The sequence below is a fragment of the Dendroctonus ponderosae genome, unplaced genomic scaffold (assembly GCF_020466585.1).
Source record: "Dendroctonus ponderosae isolate FM_Combo_2020 unplaced genomic scaffold, Dpon_F_20191213v2 Dpon_F_20191213_5, whole genome shotgun sequence".
NCBI classification, from domain to species: Eukaryota; Metazoa; Arthropoda; class Insecta; order Coleoptera; family Curculionidae; genus Dendroctonus; species Dendroctonus ponderosae.
The window spans coordinates 11,298,015-11,317,074 of record NW_026018715.1 but is presented as its reverse complement, the minus strand read 5'-3'; the positions used below and the strand labels follow the sequence as shown (position 1 = coordinate 11,317,074).

The 19,060-nt window shown below is 34.9% G+C and overlaps 1 protein-coding gene across 1 annotated transcript in view; it reads right to left on the bottom strand.

The window, feature by feature from the left end:
• LOC109545859 overlaps window positions 1–17,321 on the bottom strand; it is a 139,621-nt gene extending 122,300 nt beyond the window's left edge. Inside the window, exon 1 of the mRNA XM_048666789.1 lies at window positions 16,997–17,321. The gene's annotated coding sequence lies outside the window, so the exon portion shown is untranslated. The remainder of the gene's footprint in view (window positions 1–16,996) is intronic.
• Window positions 17,322–19,060: the final 1,739 nt, after the last annotated feature.

Sequence of the window (19,060 nt, the reverse complement as noted above, 5' to 3'; positions counted from 1 at the left end):
TCTTATTGCGAAATAGGAGCACTATTTATCAATCTGTAATAAAAGACGTGAGGAAATTTTGTCTTTTTTAAAGACAAAAATTTTTGAGGCGAAATGTAATTTGTTACTTTAACAGTAAAATACAGTTTTGCTAAATACATTTTGAAGTCGCCATTTTACAGTGACCTATTGTCATAATTGTCTCTTAATCACTTCGATATCACGTGAGAAAATTGGTATTTTTGACATCAATTTTTCACGTGATTCTCCTGTTGGGTGCACAGTCTGTAAGTTGCATTTTCTTGGGATATAAAGAAGCAATTTTAACACGCATAAGACTCAAAAATCACTTCCAACTTCCAGGATTGGAAAAAATACAGGAATTTTCATGTTAACGAAAATATATTTTTCTCAGGCCTTTCTCTTACAATGTAGAGTGACATTTAAATCCTAATTGTTGCCAAACGCGGCTCGTTAAATATCAAAGTTTTTTTTTAAATTCTTGTCTTACCTTTGGGTTTTTTTAGATCTGTTCAAGGCTTATGACAGCATTTTCAAAACTTGTAGGGAAACGTTTAAGGCAAAAAAAGTACTAGCAAAAATTTTAAAATAAAAAAAAATAAAAAGCTGTTATTTCTAATATTAGTCATGATTAAAAGACTAGAACAAACAAGATTTGTTATCCGGTGCACAGATTAACTATCATCGAAAAAAGTCCCGAAAAAAAAACGAAAGAAGATTCTTATTGGGTTGGAACCTAAAATGGGAAAATAAATAAATAAAACTGTCAAAGTATTGGATAAATTAAAAATAATTGAGAAATTGCTGGCATAAGAGTCTTCACATTAACTTTCCAGCCTGGATGGCGATTTTAAACCTTAGATTTGCTCCTCTTGAAGTTCAATAAAAATAATATCAGTTGTTTAGGTAGCAATCTGAAAAAACCTTTAAAACCTCCAACAATAACCCTGAAAATATTCATAACGAAACAGGCAAAACCATCGCATAAACAACCAGCAGAAAGAACCTGTAGAGACAAGTCAATTTGCTCACTGTATGTGGCCCCTTTTTCCATATCTTAAGATCGCTCGAACTACAAAGTCCGTTAAACGTTTTTCCCCAAAAAACAAAAGTCCCTTTTATTGTTATTAGCTGGGGAAACGCGGGCGATTTGTTTATTGGTGGTTTTAATCGACTCGTGTAAAATAGGAGAGCGAATAAAATTGTTTGTAGAACCCGATAAGATCGGCCGGGAATGTTTGTTCGTTTCCTAAAGCCCTTTCTGTTCGGTTTATTGCTCTCCTTGGCCAGTTTGATATGCAAATGTGCCAAATTTCATGGATTTTGTTGTTGAAAAGCGCATTAAGGACAGTGACCTACTTAGGGGGGCCGGTCCCGATACATACAAATCGGGTCGACGGGTTGTTTTTGAAATAAAATCGTGAAAATGGCCAATCGAATGCAACAAAAGCGCTTTCTGCAAATGCCGATCGGTCTTTGGCTTACCTTATACCCGGCAGTTGTAAAGTAAATTCTGATCTAAAAGATCCTGTTTACGAAAAATATCGCGTTTCCTGCAAAAGGAAATTGTAAAATCGAGCCCGAACTGGTCTTTGACTTGACATTATTTATTTTAAGAGCCACAGTTTTGGGGTTTTCGTTACGGCGACATATAAATCCGAAGGGAAAGTTTGTTTGCCCCGTTTCGGGCTTTTAAGTGCCCGACTGTTTTTAAAGCTCGCCTTACACGAAGATCATATTTTTCCAATGACTTTGACAAATTTACAGCCTCATCGCAATTAAAACCACCCTCGACACCCGAAACTGAATTGTATTTGCATTACAAATATTATAAAAGCTTTTCTATGCATATTCTCTTTGCCGGTTCACATTCCGCAATTTTCGTGCTCGTGGCTCGTAAAGATAGCGCTGTATTTACCAAACAAAGCGAACATTAATAATAAATAATATACGCATTTAGTTCACCAGTTCTTGTAATTTAAGCAGGTTTTTTTGGACACCAGATGCGTTTTTGTACACTTTAAATGAGTTTAAAGCTCAGAAAAACATTTCAGGAAGAGCATAAAATACAGCTTAAACGCCCTGCATGAGCAACGAGATGTTTTATAAATTCGAAGATAGGGTTATTTTCTCTGCAAATTTTGAGGGAATTTAGTGGAAATATACAACTGCAAAAAACGCAGGAAAAAATGAAAATACATAAATGTTGTTAAGAAGACAAGAAGCAAGACAACAAACAGCTTTAACAGCCCATAAACAATTTATCGTGATTTCCCGGAAGTAAAAAACTCCAGTCATACTAATCCCCGATTGATTGCCAGTTTCAATGAGTTTTACCTTTGAACTGAGTGTGAAAAGCCGACAGAATGTTTACTGCAAAGGAACCGTTCTGGGAGGGCAAAACTGTGATAAATAATGCCGGGTTTGCGTGTTTTTGCCGGCCGGGACTCGGTCGCGTTTTACCAACCAGTTTTGGACGCGAAAAATCGGCGACTGGCGTCTGGAAGAGACGCTCGGCGTCGAGACGCGTGCCTCCAGAGCACTCGTGATGCGCGCGCCCGAAACTTTGGATTGGGACGGCGCGACGCCAAATTTTCGAAAGCATCAATGAAAAGAGGCGAGAAGTCAAGTAAAAATAAATACGTTCCATGGTTTATGTTTGAGGATGGAGCACAGGATTAATCCCAGGAAAAGTGAAAGAGTTTACGAGTTCTTTAATAGAGAAACTGACTCTTCTTGTCCTCCAGTCGGAAGCTTGGATTGCAGACACAAGAATTTTTGTTGAGGTTTTTTACAGGCGAATTTTTCGTTGCTCTAACAGAAACATTAATTTCTCAATAAACCAAATGAGTTTCACTGACTATTTGCTCACGCATCTGCTTGAAGAGATGCTTAGAAATTCACGATAAAATCGAGCTAAAGCAGAATATCTAGGGGTTTTGAAATAGGACTCAGTGGTAAAAAAAATAATTTAAATGATATTTAAAAGAGTATATATTTTTACACGGTTTACAAACATCATCTTTGAGATGTAAGCCTAAAACTAAAAACATCTCGCGAAATGGGTTGTAATTTTGGGACGATTTTGCATCAGAGGGGTCTAGAGAAAATCACAATGTTTCATGTTGGAGAATTCAGCCCATTTTTTGCAAAAGATTCATCCAATTCCTGTAAATTACCACAGTTCGTAAACTTGTAAAAAATTGAAGCTTTCTTAGAGCCTTTTCAGGCGAATTTGCCCATTGTTTTAACAAAAACATACATTTCTCAGCAGTGTGTCTTTCAATCACTATTAAATACGAAAATACTTCTAGATAATCGATGTGATGGCAAAATTTTCTTTCTGAGGTGAATTTTCTGTTGTCTATCCCAAGAGCGAATAACAATTTATAGGAATCAGACGATGAGCGTTTTGTTTTGCTATGTGCTTAAAAAAGGTCCACAGTGGGAAAATTCTTTTTCTTGGGAAAAATGTTTCAGTTCAGAATCGTTGGTTAAATGTCAAAAAATCAAAGCGGACCATAATTATTTCGGATATATACGTATTTTCCATTGAATTAGTCGAATTTTTTGCTTCTTTCTCATGAAAATGGTTTATAATTTGAAGAATTAGTATTCTGGAACTGGAAACGCTCAAAAGGACAGAAAACTTGAAAAAATGACACACTTTTGAATTTGATCGAGAAAGAACAACTGTAAGACATTAACTAAAAGGGATTCTAAAAATTAAATTAAAAACTTTCATCGATTTTAAACATATTTATTTTAATTTCAAATTGTACTCCGAAAGATAGCAGGAGAAAACAGAATTTGAAGTCACATTTCATTATTAAGCATCTGCATGAAAATATGCTTATAAATTCACGCAATAAGTGAACTAAAGCAGAATATCTAGTCGTTTTCAGATTGGATTTCAGTGCCCTGAAAAATGAACCTCAAAAGACTTAAAATAATAAACCAAAAAAATACTGATAAAAATCTATAAAGCTCTTTCTTACGGATTACAAAGATCTTTGTTGAGACGCAAATTGCTTGAAAATTACAAAAATTGCTGGAAATGGACTGTAATTTTGAAATAAGTAAGTATCAGGTTTAGACGAAATCACAACATTCTATGGTTCATGTTGAATGATTTTAACATGTTTTTTTGACAAGATTAGCCCAACGAAAATTGAAAGAGTACTCGGGTTTTTTAAGTGGTTTCAAATGGAGAAAGTGGCCCTTCTTGTTTTCGAGCGGAAGTAAAATAAATTGGGAGCCGTTTTGGTCAAGAACTTTGACCTTTCTTAGGGATTTTGAAAAAAAAAATGTCTAATGTTTTTAACTAACTTTATTTTTTCAAAAAGCCGAATTAGTTAAAAGATAACAGGTTCAGTATTTGATAGAAAATTTAATTTCTATTGCCTCTACAGGAGCGCTTAATAATCATTAGAAAATCAAACGAGATTCACCATTTTCTATAAATAAGCCCCCAGTGTGCAAATGCAGGATGTTTTAGCCCAGAATCGTTGGTTAACAGTCGAAAAAACTCAAAATCGGCGATACATTTCGATTTTAAAACTACAGATTTTCAGTTCAGACTGCGTTCGGAGGGATACGAGCAGAAAAAAGTTGCCTCCAAAAGAACACAAAAAATTGAACGATAAACCTGAAACAAAGACATTTTGAAAGCTTGAAAATGGATGAGGCAAATTACAAACAAAGCCATAAAATCAGATTGAAGGAGAATTCATATGAAAAATTAAATAAAGGCAATATTGGTCTAAAAATTGAGCGGTAGAAGTTCTGAATCAAAGTACTGAGCATTTAATTAAAATAATCCAACTCAATGTATAAGCTACAGCTAATTCCGGACTCATTTGCTTTAAAAATCAACCAAAAAAAATCGAAAAATAAATGTGCAAAATAGACTCAGGGAGTTGTAAAGTTGATTAGGAAACAGCAACTATTAAACTTTGATTCAAAATGATGATAAAAGTTGAACAACATTTTCTGCTAACTATATCGGACCAGAAAAGTCTAGAGAAAGATTTTGAAGCATTTTTGACCTGTGTGTTTCTGCACTTATTGCGTAGCTTTCGAGCTCAGAAGCTCCTCAATATGCGTATACTTTTAACTGAAATAAATTCGTAAGAAGCCAATGAAGAATTTGTACAAAAAAATCCCGAGACACGTCATCATTTCAATGAACGTATTTACATTTTCCAAGCAAGATGGGAAATATAGAAGAAAAAACCAGAAAGTCGCACCTTTTCATCAGAGCTCTTGCATTGCCTTCAACAAGAGCAAATAATTGTGAACTCATGCAAAGCTTTTGCCATAATTTTTGTCCAATCAATCCACTTACAGACGTAAAACACAATGTGTAATATTCACGTTTCTGTTTGAAGAGCGTCTAAACATTTTCAGTTTAGACAATCGACTTTTTGTAGGGCAAATTCTCTCTAAACCGTCAAACACGGTGATTCAATGACAAACTAGTTAAAACTGTGCATAAATCGACTATTGTAAGAAGTTTGAATGTTTTGCTGTTACAACTAGGTCATTGTGGAAGATCGCAACGAAAGAAAACTTGCATTGTTGTTTATCCTTTTCAGGCGCTCAAATTTAAACTACTCGAAAACCATCATAAATTACTCCTTATCGAATTTCTTCTTGACTAGACTGAAATTAACGGGGGTTTGGAACTGGGCTAACCAGGATCTAATTTTACCCGAATGACTCTCCATAATTCATGATCGCCTACGTCGAAGACCCATTTATATACAAATCGAGATATAAATAGTGTCTGGGGCGAACAGTGATAAAAACTTTGCTTGTTAGTAATAAAACGTGTCTAAAAGATTTCAGTTAAACTTTCAATTTTAAGTAGCTGAAGTATACAGAAAGCAATTAAGTGGATCTGCATAATAAAGCAGACAATTTGCAAGTTATTTTCCTTTGGAACGACAGATGTCCCATGATAACTTTCGGGAAAGTTTCCCTAAATCAGAGGGAGACGGCTTTTAAAGTCGAGTTTCTGCAATAAAATATCCGCAAGGGTTCATAATGCCGTTCAATTTACTACTCGTCAATATTAACGATTTACCGTAACAATAAATGCGGCAATTCAAGCGACTTTTCGAGCTTAGAGCAGTTTTCTTTTAAAACGACTGCCAGCGAATTCGGTATGAAAATATATGTGCAGGGCAATTAAAAAATGCAACACACTTACCACAATATGAGATCACTAATTGAGATAGGCCGCTACATACCTGAAACAGAAACTAACTGTTAGTCTATGGTAATAAACACATAACGCTGTAATAGTGTTTTAAAACAAGGCCTCCTGCAGCTCTATCAAAAATCTTTATGGTACTTTTGCGAATTCTGATAAAAATATTGCCGCATTAAATTCTAAACTGCATGAAATAGGAAATATGCTGGCGTTATTTATTTAAGCCAGTCACAAAGAAACGATTTATCAAACAGCTACTCTCGAACTGAAGAAATGTTAACAACCAAGAAAATACCCGCGGAAAACCCGGAAGAGCTCCACCAAAAAAACCAATTGGAGTAAAATGTTAATTAGCATTTTCAGCCCTTTCTATAGTAACTTATTTTGAATTCATTTCAAATTTAATAAACTTCCGGACACGGAGAACATTTGCCGAATCCCCGAAGGCAGATTAAAAGATTACACCACTGTAAAGCTGAAAACATTTCTTATGAATAGCTAATTTTTATGAGCGAATTATTCATTTTATTAGCAGCTTATGGTGCATTAAAGCATTCATTTGGTCTAGTCCGATATTTAGATGGGCCGTTTCAAAGAATAACGACGCATTCGTTTAAGAATTAAAGAGCCATCCGACACGGAATGGACCAGTGTTGAATTTTACCTTTGAGAGATTCAAAAACGTTTGCCCAAATTTCGCTTTTCGCTCGTCAAGGGACAAATACTTTATAACAGTTTTATAGCAAATACCAGCATATAATTGCAACATATCATCTGAATAATTTTACTTGACAAAAATGGAAGTAAAATTTGAGAAACAACCGGAGAAGATTTTTCACGACTAATGAAAATTGTTGAGCTTTTTCATTTCATTAGCAATGAGAAATCCGGAAGCTAAAGAAAGTACAGCGCCAATGATGAATATTTTAGTATATAAAACATATTTTAATTACCCGTAACAATCTGCTCTAAGAACAACGAATAATCAATAAAAAAAACAACGTAAAATTTGAAAAAAAATCAATTTAATTCACTTGAAAATGACTACTTAATTTCAAACAGACCAAAAAGAAACCTCCACAAACTCGACTCACTTATCCTCAAGCATTGAAAAATTCAGTTTTCCATTAGCATTTGCGAATTTGCCAAATAAACCCGAACGGAAATTAATATCAGCTATTTTTTAATCATCTGTAATGTAAATGGCAAATGAGTTTTACCCTTTGCCAAGCCTCGAAACTCCGATTGTTGTTCTAGTTTTGTGAGAGTTCATTTCCTGTTTATTTTTTGGCAGCAGCATTTCAAATAATTGATACATTTATTGCCGTTATTCACTAACTGTGAAATTAACTTCAACCGTTGCTTTTTTGTGCGTGCCGCAAATTTGTTTTTGGACTTTTAGCGGCGGATTGTTTTATCGAAATGCTAATTCGTCCCGTTGTAGCTTTTATAATTAAAACTAACAAAAAAAAACGTAATTTCCTAGCCAGACAACGAGAAAATCAATTTTTCCATTTCACCACTCGCAATCTAGTCACGTTTTTATGCCTTTCTAATTAGTAACTAGCAGGCAAAAAAACTGAAAGAGTGAAACAAAAGAAATTAAATAAGTTTCCTTATTCCTGTTTTATGTAGTCAGGTGCAGGATCCGGTGCAGATAAAATTAGAATTTGGCTTGGATGCCGGCCGGAAGTTTAGACACCTTAAATAACACCCGAACGGATATCTTAAAAATGTAAATTGACAATTAAAACTTTTCCAGTCGGTTCCTAAAGAAAAATAACGAAAGAGCTCCATGAACTCGATCGAATCGTATCTTCATTTATAAATATTTAGCGAGCTTTAACTTAAAATAATCACCTAGAGGTAATATTAATTTAAAGGTGTTTATGACAAATTTTAAACAATGCTCTAAACCTTCCTTTTTCCCCTACCTTTAGAAACTCGATTAATTCAAATGAATATCCGCAATAGAGAATTTTCTTTATCTTGCCGTCGTTGGCTTAATTAAGATTTAATATCGCTTTAGAATGCTGAAGCTATAGCTTAATTTACATGAAAAAGTAGAGCGGCAAAAAGAACGAGAAACGAAAACCGTCTGAATAGCTAACCAGATTAGGATCAAACAGTGGTACAATTAAGTCTTTACCGAGAGGCAAGAATCAATTTCAATGATATGAACAAAGACCATTTTGTATTCTTCGTTCAGGGAGTAATTTAATTTTAAATTAAAAAGCCCATTGGCATTCTTGGTGGATTTCGGTAATGAAGAGGCCGCTTAAGACGTCCAGGACAATTAGCTGATCAAAAGAGGGGAAAGTTACATTAGCATTTTTTCCCTCAATTGAACGCTCTATGCAACTCGGCTACGTCTCTAGCATTGAGAGAGCAAACAAACATAGTTATTTGTCGTTTGTAATCAAGCCCATTAAGCCGGGATCCCATATGGAGCCTCCATTTAAACGGCACGCGTGACTTCATTCCCATCTGGTTAGGGGCCCATTAAATCACCATAGAAAGGCGACATGTAATCTTAACCCACCGCCGAATCGGTTCTACGTTACGCTTGCCCACCTGCTGAGCATAAATTTCACGAGATTTAGATCGCAGTTACAATTTGAAACTATTCGCTTTTGTGTTTATATCAATAAAGCTTCAAAAAACTGAAAATTATGTTGGGTATTTTCTTGTAAACATGAAAAATCCACAGTTTCAAACCTGCTATTTTCACATGTCCTCAAGGATTTACAAATTAATAGTTTTCATTCATAATCAGTTCATAATCCTAGTGGATGTGACACACATTTATCTATTTAAGGTTTGCAGAAATTAAAGAACGTTTTAATATGTTATTCTTGTTCTATAAAGCGCATGTCAACTTTTACCGAAAAAATCGGAGGGTTTAGAAATAAAATAGTTTTCCCACAAACCATTCGCAAAAGCGTGTTTGTTTGAGCAAAACTAAAATTCGAAAAGCTGAAAAGAAGATTGAAAATGTTTGAGCAAACGATTGATTAATTAAAATTGTTAAAGAACGACCGCTACAACACAGTTACTGAACTACAGTTTGAAACGAACACTACAACAAAGCAAATGTCCAGGCGCAACTTGATAAAAAGCTGGAAAACAGGTACAGAGTTAGAAATATGTTTGTTGCCGTTTTCCTTTTTACAAACATTTTCCACTTTAGAAATCCAAACATCAAATTCTTCAAAAATTTCGGACCTTCCAATATTTCGAAAATCAAAACAAACTTTGTAATCCTAATCGCAGCAAAAGTATGCACAACCTGCCAGGGTACGACACACACCTCATCTCGGAAAACAAAATCATCAGCCTCCAAATAGGAGAAAAATCCCTTCGCAAAAAATAGGATTTTGTCGTTCTTAAACCATGTCGAACCAAGATAACACTCTCAACAAGAGTAGTTCGATTAAAATGGCCCTGGGAACAAAAGACATCAAGAGCCACTGAAAACGTTTGGGTTTGCATGCGGAACATTCAAAAATTTATCCAGCACTAATTAAACCTGAAATTATAAAGAGACACAGATAAAATCACCGGAAGGAAACTAAAACGATATCAAAAATACAATATTTTATTTTTTGACATGGGCAAAAATACAGGCTTACTAAAAATTATTCATAACCGAACAAAGTACGACACACATTTTTTCTTTAAACAATATTTTCTTCAGGCAGAACGTTAAGAAGAAAATATTTGTGTGCTTTTAAGCGGTGTGTGAAAAACGCTTTGATCGATTAACAGCACTATTTGACACTAAAACTCAAACAAAAGTAAAAATGAATGTGGAAATAAAACTAAGTGACGATGAAATAAAAACGAATACTTTAGAAAAATGTGATTTAGCCAAAAAACCTCTGAAAAAATGCTGAAAGTATCACTCACACTTTAAATTATGATTCAAAAATTTCCAAGAGTAGAAAAAGATTTTTATTTGTGACACATTTTTCAGAAAGCTGAAAATGTTTAAGTCTGCATTCAAATAAATAATAGGAGCACATAGTTTAATTTGAAACTAAAAGAGCCTGTGAAGGCTTCTGATGATTAATTAAAAACGAAAAAAAAATATTAAAGAAACAACCCCGTCCAATGTCATAAAAGTGACCTAAAATAAAAAATTCGGCGATCCAAAAGTCCCAGATCCATTCAAACAATTTTTCAAAATTACAACTTTAAATAACAACAAAATCAAGTTACTAACTTGCGTGAACTAAGCGTGAGAAAAGTAATGGCAAAGAAAACAGTCTACAAAATCTCGCATATAAAAATATATGGCAACGATTGATTCCAACATCCACAGAAGATGCTCAATGAAACATAAATTTCTCAGAATTTTGCCATTTTCAAATAGTAATTTTTCCTTCCCATACCGCTAAAAACGATAAAAATGTGACGAAGAGATTTAAAATGAAATTATTACCAAAAGAACTAAGAGAAGATTGTGCGAATGCCGCTTAACTTAAAAAAATGTAACGAAATCAGAAGTAATGGAAATCTCCTAGACCAATCCTACAAACACCCTTTGAAGAATTTTCGCAGTTAAAAAATATTTCACATCTTATTCTGCTATCAAGGAGGCAAAACTAATTAAAATGAACCTCGTAGTACCAAAAATAAAAATATAAACCGACAGGAAAAGTTTACTTACAAAAACAGACAAACGTATCCGGATAAAATGACTGAAATGATCCTCAAGTAAGAATTAACTGCGTTATTTTAGTATAATCCACATTTTCAAACATTTCCAAATGCTAATCTTTGAACTATAAAAATTGTTCATAACCGAGCAAGATACGATACTCATTTTTCTGAATTTTGAAGTTTGTGTGAAATTTCAAATTTTTGTCCACTGATGCAACACTGATTAAATTATAAACTCTTCCTTAATTAATCTTCCTTAAATTATCATATCAAAAAAACCTCCCTTTGCAAAAAACAAAACTGCAGAGAAACAAACCAATTAGCTACATGAGTAAAACCGAGATCATTTTAAAACAAAACTTAAAAAAAATACTGTCTATGGATTTTACCCAAACCCTAAGTCATTTGCCATTTTTGGGCGTTTCACTCCTTCCGACATGTTCAAATCCCAAACAACACTCACAAAAAACCTGTGTTTTACCTTCTAAAACCCCAACAGAATCTCCACGAGACCAACCAAGTTTGAGTAATTCGAAACATTTTTGTTTTTTTTTTCGTTCTTTGATCATGCTGTGGTAGAAAAATGAGGACACTCCAAAACCAAATCGGCCAGATATCAAAGTGAACAGTCGCGTGCAGAAAATTAACAGAAATGAGCGGGGAATGTGGCGAAAAAAGGATCAAAAACGAAACGACGCTCTGTACCAGGCAGCCGGAATAAAAAACAATGCCAGGGTTAAATATATAAACCCTTTTCACGGCAGAGATGTCGTGAATGTTGCGATAACGAACTGAATAAACTTTAATTGGAGGGCCTTCTTTTAAATATTATTTAACCGGGTGCATGTTGCAACTGGCTAAATTAAAAATGTCTCCCAAAAAATACCTACTGGCGTACTTTAGATAATTTAAATCCACTCGCATGGTTGGATGGCCAAACCACATTGATAGCAAACAAAAAACCTTTTGAAAAAAATCAAACAGTGTATTAATCAACGATTGTAACCCCCTAAGCTTTTCGCCCTGACATTTATTACTTTGTTCGGCTTTGAAACATAAAAAGACAATAAAAAATCACACAAAAGGTATTACGGCCTTAATATTTCATACAGGTGCTTCGACCGCCCCCAAAAAATAAATCTTAATGACTACATTACTTTCTTTTCTTTCTTTTTAGTGAATATTAAAGAAGTGCTCTGAATACCTGAACAGGGGCGATGGGGGAGATTGTGCATTTTCAAATATTTTCCACCACTTTGGGGATTTTTTTCCTTAACTGCGTGAAGAATTTATTCGATTTTACTGATTTTTTCCGATGTTTTCACTTTGGTTCGATTTGTCGAGATAGTCGCTCGACTCATAAACCCTTTTATGACAAATTGAGTTGTTTTGAACGATATAAGATGCAAATTTGATGGCAGTTTTACGCTAGTTCGACTATAATTCCGGCTTTTGGTCCAAAACTACCTGCTTTTTTCGCTTGCAGATTCCCAATTAATTAAAACCACTGGCCAAACTTTAACACTTTATTATTTGGATTTATTTCCTATAGTTTCAGCGGTTCATATAGAGATTCTCATAATTCTCTCTCTCTAATGTTTTTTTTTGTATAATGTCAACATTTTCCTAATGTTTGGAGTTCAGTGAAACTCCAACCATGCCGAAGAACACAACAAAACAACTCAGACATGAGTTGGATCGTAAAATTCAGCCAATTAAAAACTTTAGCCATGAAGTAACTCCCACCGAAGAAAGCACCGGATTAGTCAAGGCAAAGCTAAATTTTAATGTCGTCAAAGTTCCATCTTCCATCATTTTAGAGTGTTCGTTCGTGACTCACAAATATTTACCTGGTTAAAATAAGAACAACTACCCTTTAAAAATTTTAAAACCGTTATTAATGTCTATCTTGACACAAAGGCCGAATTTATTATCTCTTTCCGAATATTTAGTACTTTCCATGATTTAATTTTTGTTTTGTTTATGGCTCCAGGAAATTTCGTTTGGGATTTATCGCTCAACTAACTGTGTCACTGTTTGGGGATTTACTGTTTAACAATTTGCAAGCATTCACTTAGCGCAAACTAGCAGCAACATGAAAGCATGGGCAGAAAGCTACAGAAAATAAGAACTAAGAAAAAAGTGATAAATATAAAGTGTACAGACGCGTTGGAAAAATTCCAGATTAAATCCACGTTTTCCTTTTTGGCAGTCAATGGATCCAAACTAATATGAACTGAAAAAACGATGATGATTATAGATTGAAAAAAACAAATATTTTAAAAAGAACGCTCTGGTTCACCGGCAAATGCATATTTTGCTAAAAACAACTGAATCATGAGGGTCAAACGAGGGTCAAAATCATCGCAAGGAGAACTCAACATTTCAAGTGAAAAATGAGTTCAGAAGTCGAATAATTTCTGACGACGAACTTATCTTATGCTCTGTTCATAAGAAACGTATAGAAGGTAATGTGATGGATTTAGGGAAGTATTGCGTTTGCAGTAGGTTTTTTCAAGAAATTATTTGTAAATTTCCCAACACAAATCTGTCATTCCACAGGAAACCCGTAGCCTAATATCTGTTCCATTGCAAAATTATGCAAATAGAGTTGTATTTTATGAATTCTGTATCCGATTTGGTAAGAAAACATGAAACAGGCTGAAATACGGTTGCATAATATTTCATTAATTCAACTGAAATTATTTATAGGCTTTCCGTTTGCCGACGAAAGTAACAATTTATATTCAATTTGGATATACAGAAGATATAAAATACTGGCTCATTTAAGGCGACTTCGCGTGGTTCCTACTTGGGCATTTTGGCAATTATTCCACCACAAAATTTCGGATTTTTGATAATTGACACGATTTATTCGACCAATCTTGCTGGTAGTAAACCGGCAATTTTCTATTACCAGGGCTAATAAATAACGGCGTTTCGCATTTCGGGCTTTCACCAAATGATCGGTCCTTTATTATATGCAGTATTTACAAATTAAGATATTCCTCAAAGTTGCAAATAAATCGTGCAAAATATATCCATTACATCCTTGCAGGGGCCATATTTCATCGTTAGCAAGGACGAGCGTCCTTAAATAATGGTGTTTAAATCCTGTTGTCTTAGACGCGCCCGAAAATTGTTTCATCGTATGAAAAATCGCGAATCATGAATTTATATCAACAAAATTTGCATGGAATATATATCCATCTGCCAAGCCATCAAAGCATGTTTCCCAGCAGCATAATATGAAGTTCGGTGTTCATATTAAAAATGCCGATTTCCGAACCAAATATTTACGAAAACCTGCCCCGGTCAGAAAACGGCATAAACAAGCAAAGCTGGAAAAAATTGGGGCCTGACCGGAAACAAAAAGCACCGGATATTACACGGTCAATTTGCGCTTAGCTGAGGGATCCAGGCTGATTTTAAAACGAATCAGCGACCAGTGGAACACGATAAATTGACAATGGATAGTAAATAAGCATTTTAACCACTTTACAAATTTATGCTGCGTTTTTCATTAGTTTTCCGCCGAATAAAAACGCACTAAATGCCCGTTAAGATCATGTGCAATAGAATAGGAATGATCACATTTTTATAATCACCTAAGGGAATTTTAATCATTTTTGACCAGGTCATATGACCAATTTTGAGAATTTCTAGACAGTTTTACCAATTTTACTTTTTCACCATTCAATTTCAATTCTTTTATTTTTTATTTTCGAACAGTTAATTGCCTATTGAATTTCCTTTGGATAAATTTGAACAACTTTTGTATCAACGGGGGAAAATTGAGCTGCTATTGGAAGAATTTTTTTTTTAATTTCGCGATTTAACATCGACGTTTTTCTACCTTGTTATCACCAAATTTGGGAATTTTCGAGCAATTTTTCTCTGATGCGATTAAACTGAAATTTTGCATGAATTTATGCGAAAGCTTTGTGTATTCACAGGAAAAAACTCAAACGACAACTCGCAGGACTGTTGCAGTAAAAAAATTATGAAAAATGCCACGTTTTGACTGCTCTTCATCTTCAAGTCTTGGTCAGTCTTCAAGTCAATTTATTCTCAAGTTTGGAAATTTCTGGACAATGCGTGTCCCGTCGGATTTAAGTCAAATGTCTCGCAGGTATTACAGGATGGTTTCCGTATTCACATGAAAAAACTCAAACTCTCAGTTGCAGGAGAGTTGAGGGTTTGCATTTTTGAAAGCTACAGCTTATCCTGATTTTTGTCTTTATATCCAGGAATTTATCAACACTCTCTCTCCCTGTATAATTTTACTTCAATTTTTCGTCGATACCGGCAAAAAGCTTCTATATCAACTAAAGATAAATTGGGTGAAAACTCGCAGGCTTTTTGAGGATAAAAATTTTTTAAACTGTCGCGTTCTTGCTGCTTTCTATCCTCAAGTTTGGCAATTTTTGGACGGCCAGTATCCTGTCTGATTTAAGTAAAATTTCTCTTGGATACACTAGAATCGATTCTGTATCCACACAAAAATCAAGTTTTTTCTTGCAGGATTGTTGACAACAGGATTTTCATGTTACCGCTATTTTACTGCTTTTCATATTAAAGTGAGTAATTTCTGGAAAGTATGTCTGTTTTTACTGTAATTCGTCCGTAATAAGTTCGAAAGCTTGCTGCATCCACAGGACAATCCTACAGGATTCCACTTGCAAAAAATCTGTTTTTTTCGATTTCATGTTCAAGTTTGGGAATTTTTGGACAGGCCATTTCCTCTCTGAATTTACTAAAATTTGTCTGAACTACATTCGAAAACCTTCTACACCCACAAAAAAGAGAGCATTATTGACGACAAAAATTGCTTTTGATCTTCAAGTCTAGGAATTTCTGAACAGTCCTTGTTCTGTCCGATTTTGCTCATATTTTTTCTGAATTAATTCAGAAGGTTTCTATATGCACAGAAAAACTCAAGCTTTTGCTTGCAGGATTGCTGATGCCAGATTTTTTCAATAATTTCTGATTAAATGAGTTACGAGCTTTTTGTCTCGATAGAGAAACACTAAACACTTCTGATCATGTGAACGAAATTGGCAAAACGTAATAAACATAATAGTGATATGAAAGCCCTCCGAACGGATTCGGTAGGGAAGTGCGGCAATAAAAAGCAAGAAATCCATTTGAATATTTTAATGGTGAGTTACGTCCGATAGGGAAATATCCTTTTGTGGAGCTGAACGTTACATTATGCCGGGAATGGATATTATCCAAGTACAATGCTGTGTCAACGTCTCTATCGAAAAGGTTTGCTGATCGCGGGCCAATCTTTACGAATATAGACTTTTCCTTTATAGATATGAGGTTTTTATATCATTGTCAGGTGGTTGGAATCGAAATGCGGAAGCTACCGGAACTTTTCGGAAAGTTTATGCGTGAATCTACACCACCACTAAGTCCTAAAAGGATTTGTTATATTCTCGCTCTGGAAAATTCTCTTTCAAAAGCTCCCATCTCTTTTGCTGTTAAATAATCAATTTGCCATTAACAAACAGAAAAATTCAACGACTAATCGATCAGGTTTTCATGCTTGTTAAATATGTTGTTTCAAATGGCCGGTTCTAAGCCAACTTCATGATGCCGCCATCCAGATGCCAATTAACCACGTTCTTCAAACCTCAAAGTTCGCAAGTAAGAATGAAAAAAATTGTGAACGGTTTCAGTCTGTTTCGCCTTGTTTGAAGTACCGGGAACAAGCAAATTCCTCTGGTTTGATAGCAAAAAAATTGCGTTTTTACTTGGAAATCGCCTCTTTTGTCCCATCCCCGGTATTTTCCAATTTAGCCCGGACAGAGACAGTTCCAAAATGCAGTTAGGTGCACTAGACGCCTAACTAAATCCCGTCTTATGGCCAATCTGATAGATGTCGGGATTTAATAAAAGAACCCCGTTTGCAATAAATGTTTTTCCTTCCGATCGACTGAGAGCACTTTTATGTTAATATAGTGGAACCAATAATTCCCTGCGCGCAATTTATGACCCCCATTTTGGCAAGATGCAAAGAGTCGAAAGGGAGTAAAACCAGCGGACGGATAGAGCGCGCTTGCAGTAAGAAAACTTTTAAACAAATGGCACAAAAGTGAGACTCACCTGATCCAATGGGCGCTGTTCTGCTGCTGCTGCTGCATCCTGCTTCATTATCCGAGGCGACTTCTAAAGTTGAGTTCGTTTCCTTCAGCAGACTATCGGCATTGAGCACTCTTTGAGGCGCGGCAGCGGCCTGTTCTGAAGACGTTTGAATGATCAAATGGCCCCCGGAATCTCCGCTGCTGAGCAGAAAAATCGGGGCATTTCCACCTGGAATAAACCAATAAACCAACAATGGTTCTGAGACATTCTGATGTTGCTTTTGAGGCCACTTGCCAAATGGCAGGGATATAAAAAAATGAACTTTGTGGGTGAATTGGAAAGCCTTTTGTGGCTTTTGACATTGTTAGTTCGATTATTTATATCTGTTTTTTTCGTTTCGACTCAACAGAATGGCTAATGTTCAGTTATTCATTTAGCGGAAAAATTCAATAGTCTGATAAAGTATGTGGCTTTTAATTGGACTTTCAATTGCGCACACAAATTTTTATTTCTGTTCATTGCAAATGAAAAAGTTGCACATCACGTTAGAATCATAGAAGTTATTCATCAATCTCAACACTGTTGGAAGCTTGATTATCAATATTTCGTTTTCTTACAACCTCTCGACGTTTAAGTGTTTAAAGTAATTATTTAGTGAATGAAAACCACACATTTGGTAGCAAAGTTGGGTCGCGACGAAGCGAAGAATTTGTCAACTTGCAATTTTTCTTTTCATTTCAGCGAAAAATACACAAAACCTTTCATTTCAGTACTTCGACTTCAAATTTAGGGTTCTTGAAAACACCAAAACTACTGTTTACATTCCGAATTTAAAAACCCAAATCTGTTGGCAGGAAGATTAATTGCTAATTTGCAAGAATTAATGTTGGTTAAATTGATTCATTGATTGCTAATTGAACGGTTTTCATAAAAATGCCCGATCAAAAAAAGACGTTCCACTTCCAGCAAAAAAACGATGCTTAATTATAAACATAAAAATTCACTTTGAATGCCGGAATACCAAATGAACACTCTGTATGGGATTTCCGAGTATGCGAATGACCATCTAAACTAAAGAAAGCCTACTATCTACCATTTTCAAGGTTTACGACCAAATCTACAAAAATCTACTAGTTCCAGCTGATTTAATTCAAAAGTTGAATGGTGTTATAAAATGTGTAGAGCTTAATTGTGCTTTCAATCGAGCATACACATTTCCATTCGTGCGCATTGCAAATGAAAAAATTGCAACACTTTACCCAAAAAAGACTGTTGAAACCTTCATTTGCAATTTGAAAGTTTGCTCACAACTTCGAGATTTAAAAGAAGCACTTAAGTGTTCATCTTGCAAATCCAAACCACTTTTTCAGTTTGAAGAACAAGTCACTCATGCATGTCCAAGTTTTTCAACAAAATGTTTCTATCGAGACTATCAAATGCCTTGGACAGATCTAAACAGACTTGCGAGGCGGCTTAAGAGAAAACTTTCAATTACATTGCACAGTTTAGCCCCAGCTAAAATCGATTAAACATTGGACTAGATCTAATCTTGTTAAGACGGCGTTGAAGCCTGCAATTGCTTTCAAATCAAATCAAAATATGCTTTATTGAGACGGAAAAATTCACAAATTTTATGGACAAAGCGAGTAAACAAAAGCAAAACTAAATACTACAACATAAACTACGTACAGTACAGTCAACAGTGGTAAAAAATTAAAAATTATAATAAAACAGTACAAAATATATCACGTACAATCGTCATGGACAAACACAGAGGTCATCAGAGTAAGTCAACCACCCATCGCTACAAACGGTGCAGAATAACCACAAAATTTTAAAGTGGAAAGCATGGGTGAATGGAATCAAGTAGCACCCCAAACCATAAAAAATTAACATAACTGCAATAACCCCACAATAACTGAAAAATAACACAACCGAAAAACGACGTAAGGTACCTTGGGATTACAATCGACCACAAACTCAAATTCACTAAACACACACGAAACATCAGAACAGAAATGATAAAAAGAACAAAACACTTTCGATCACTAACATACAAGGACAAAGGAATTAGTACAAATACCG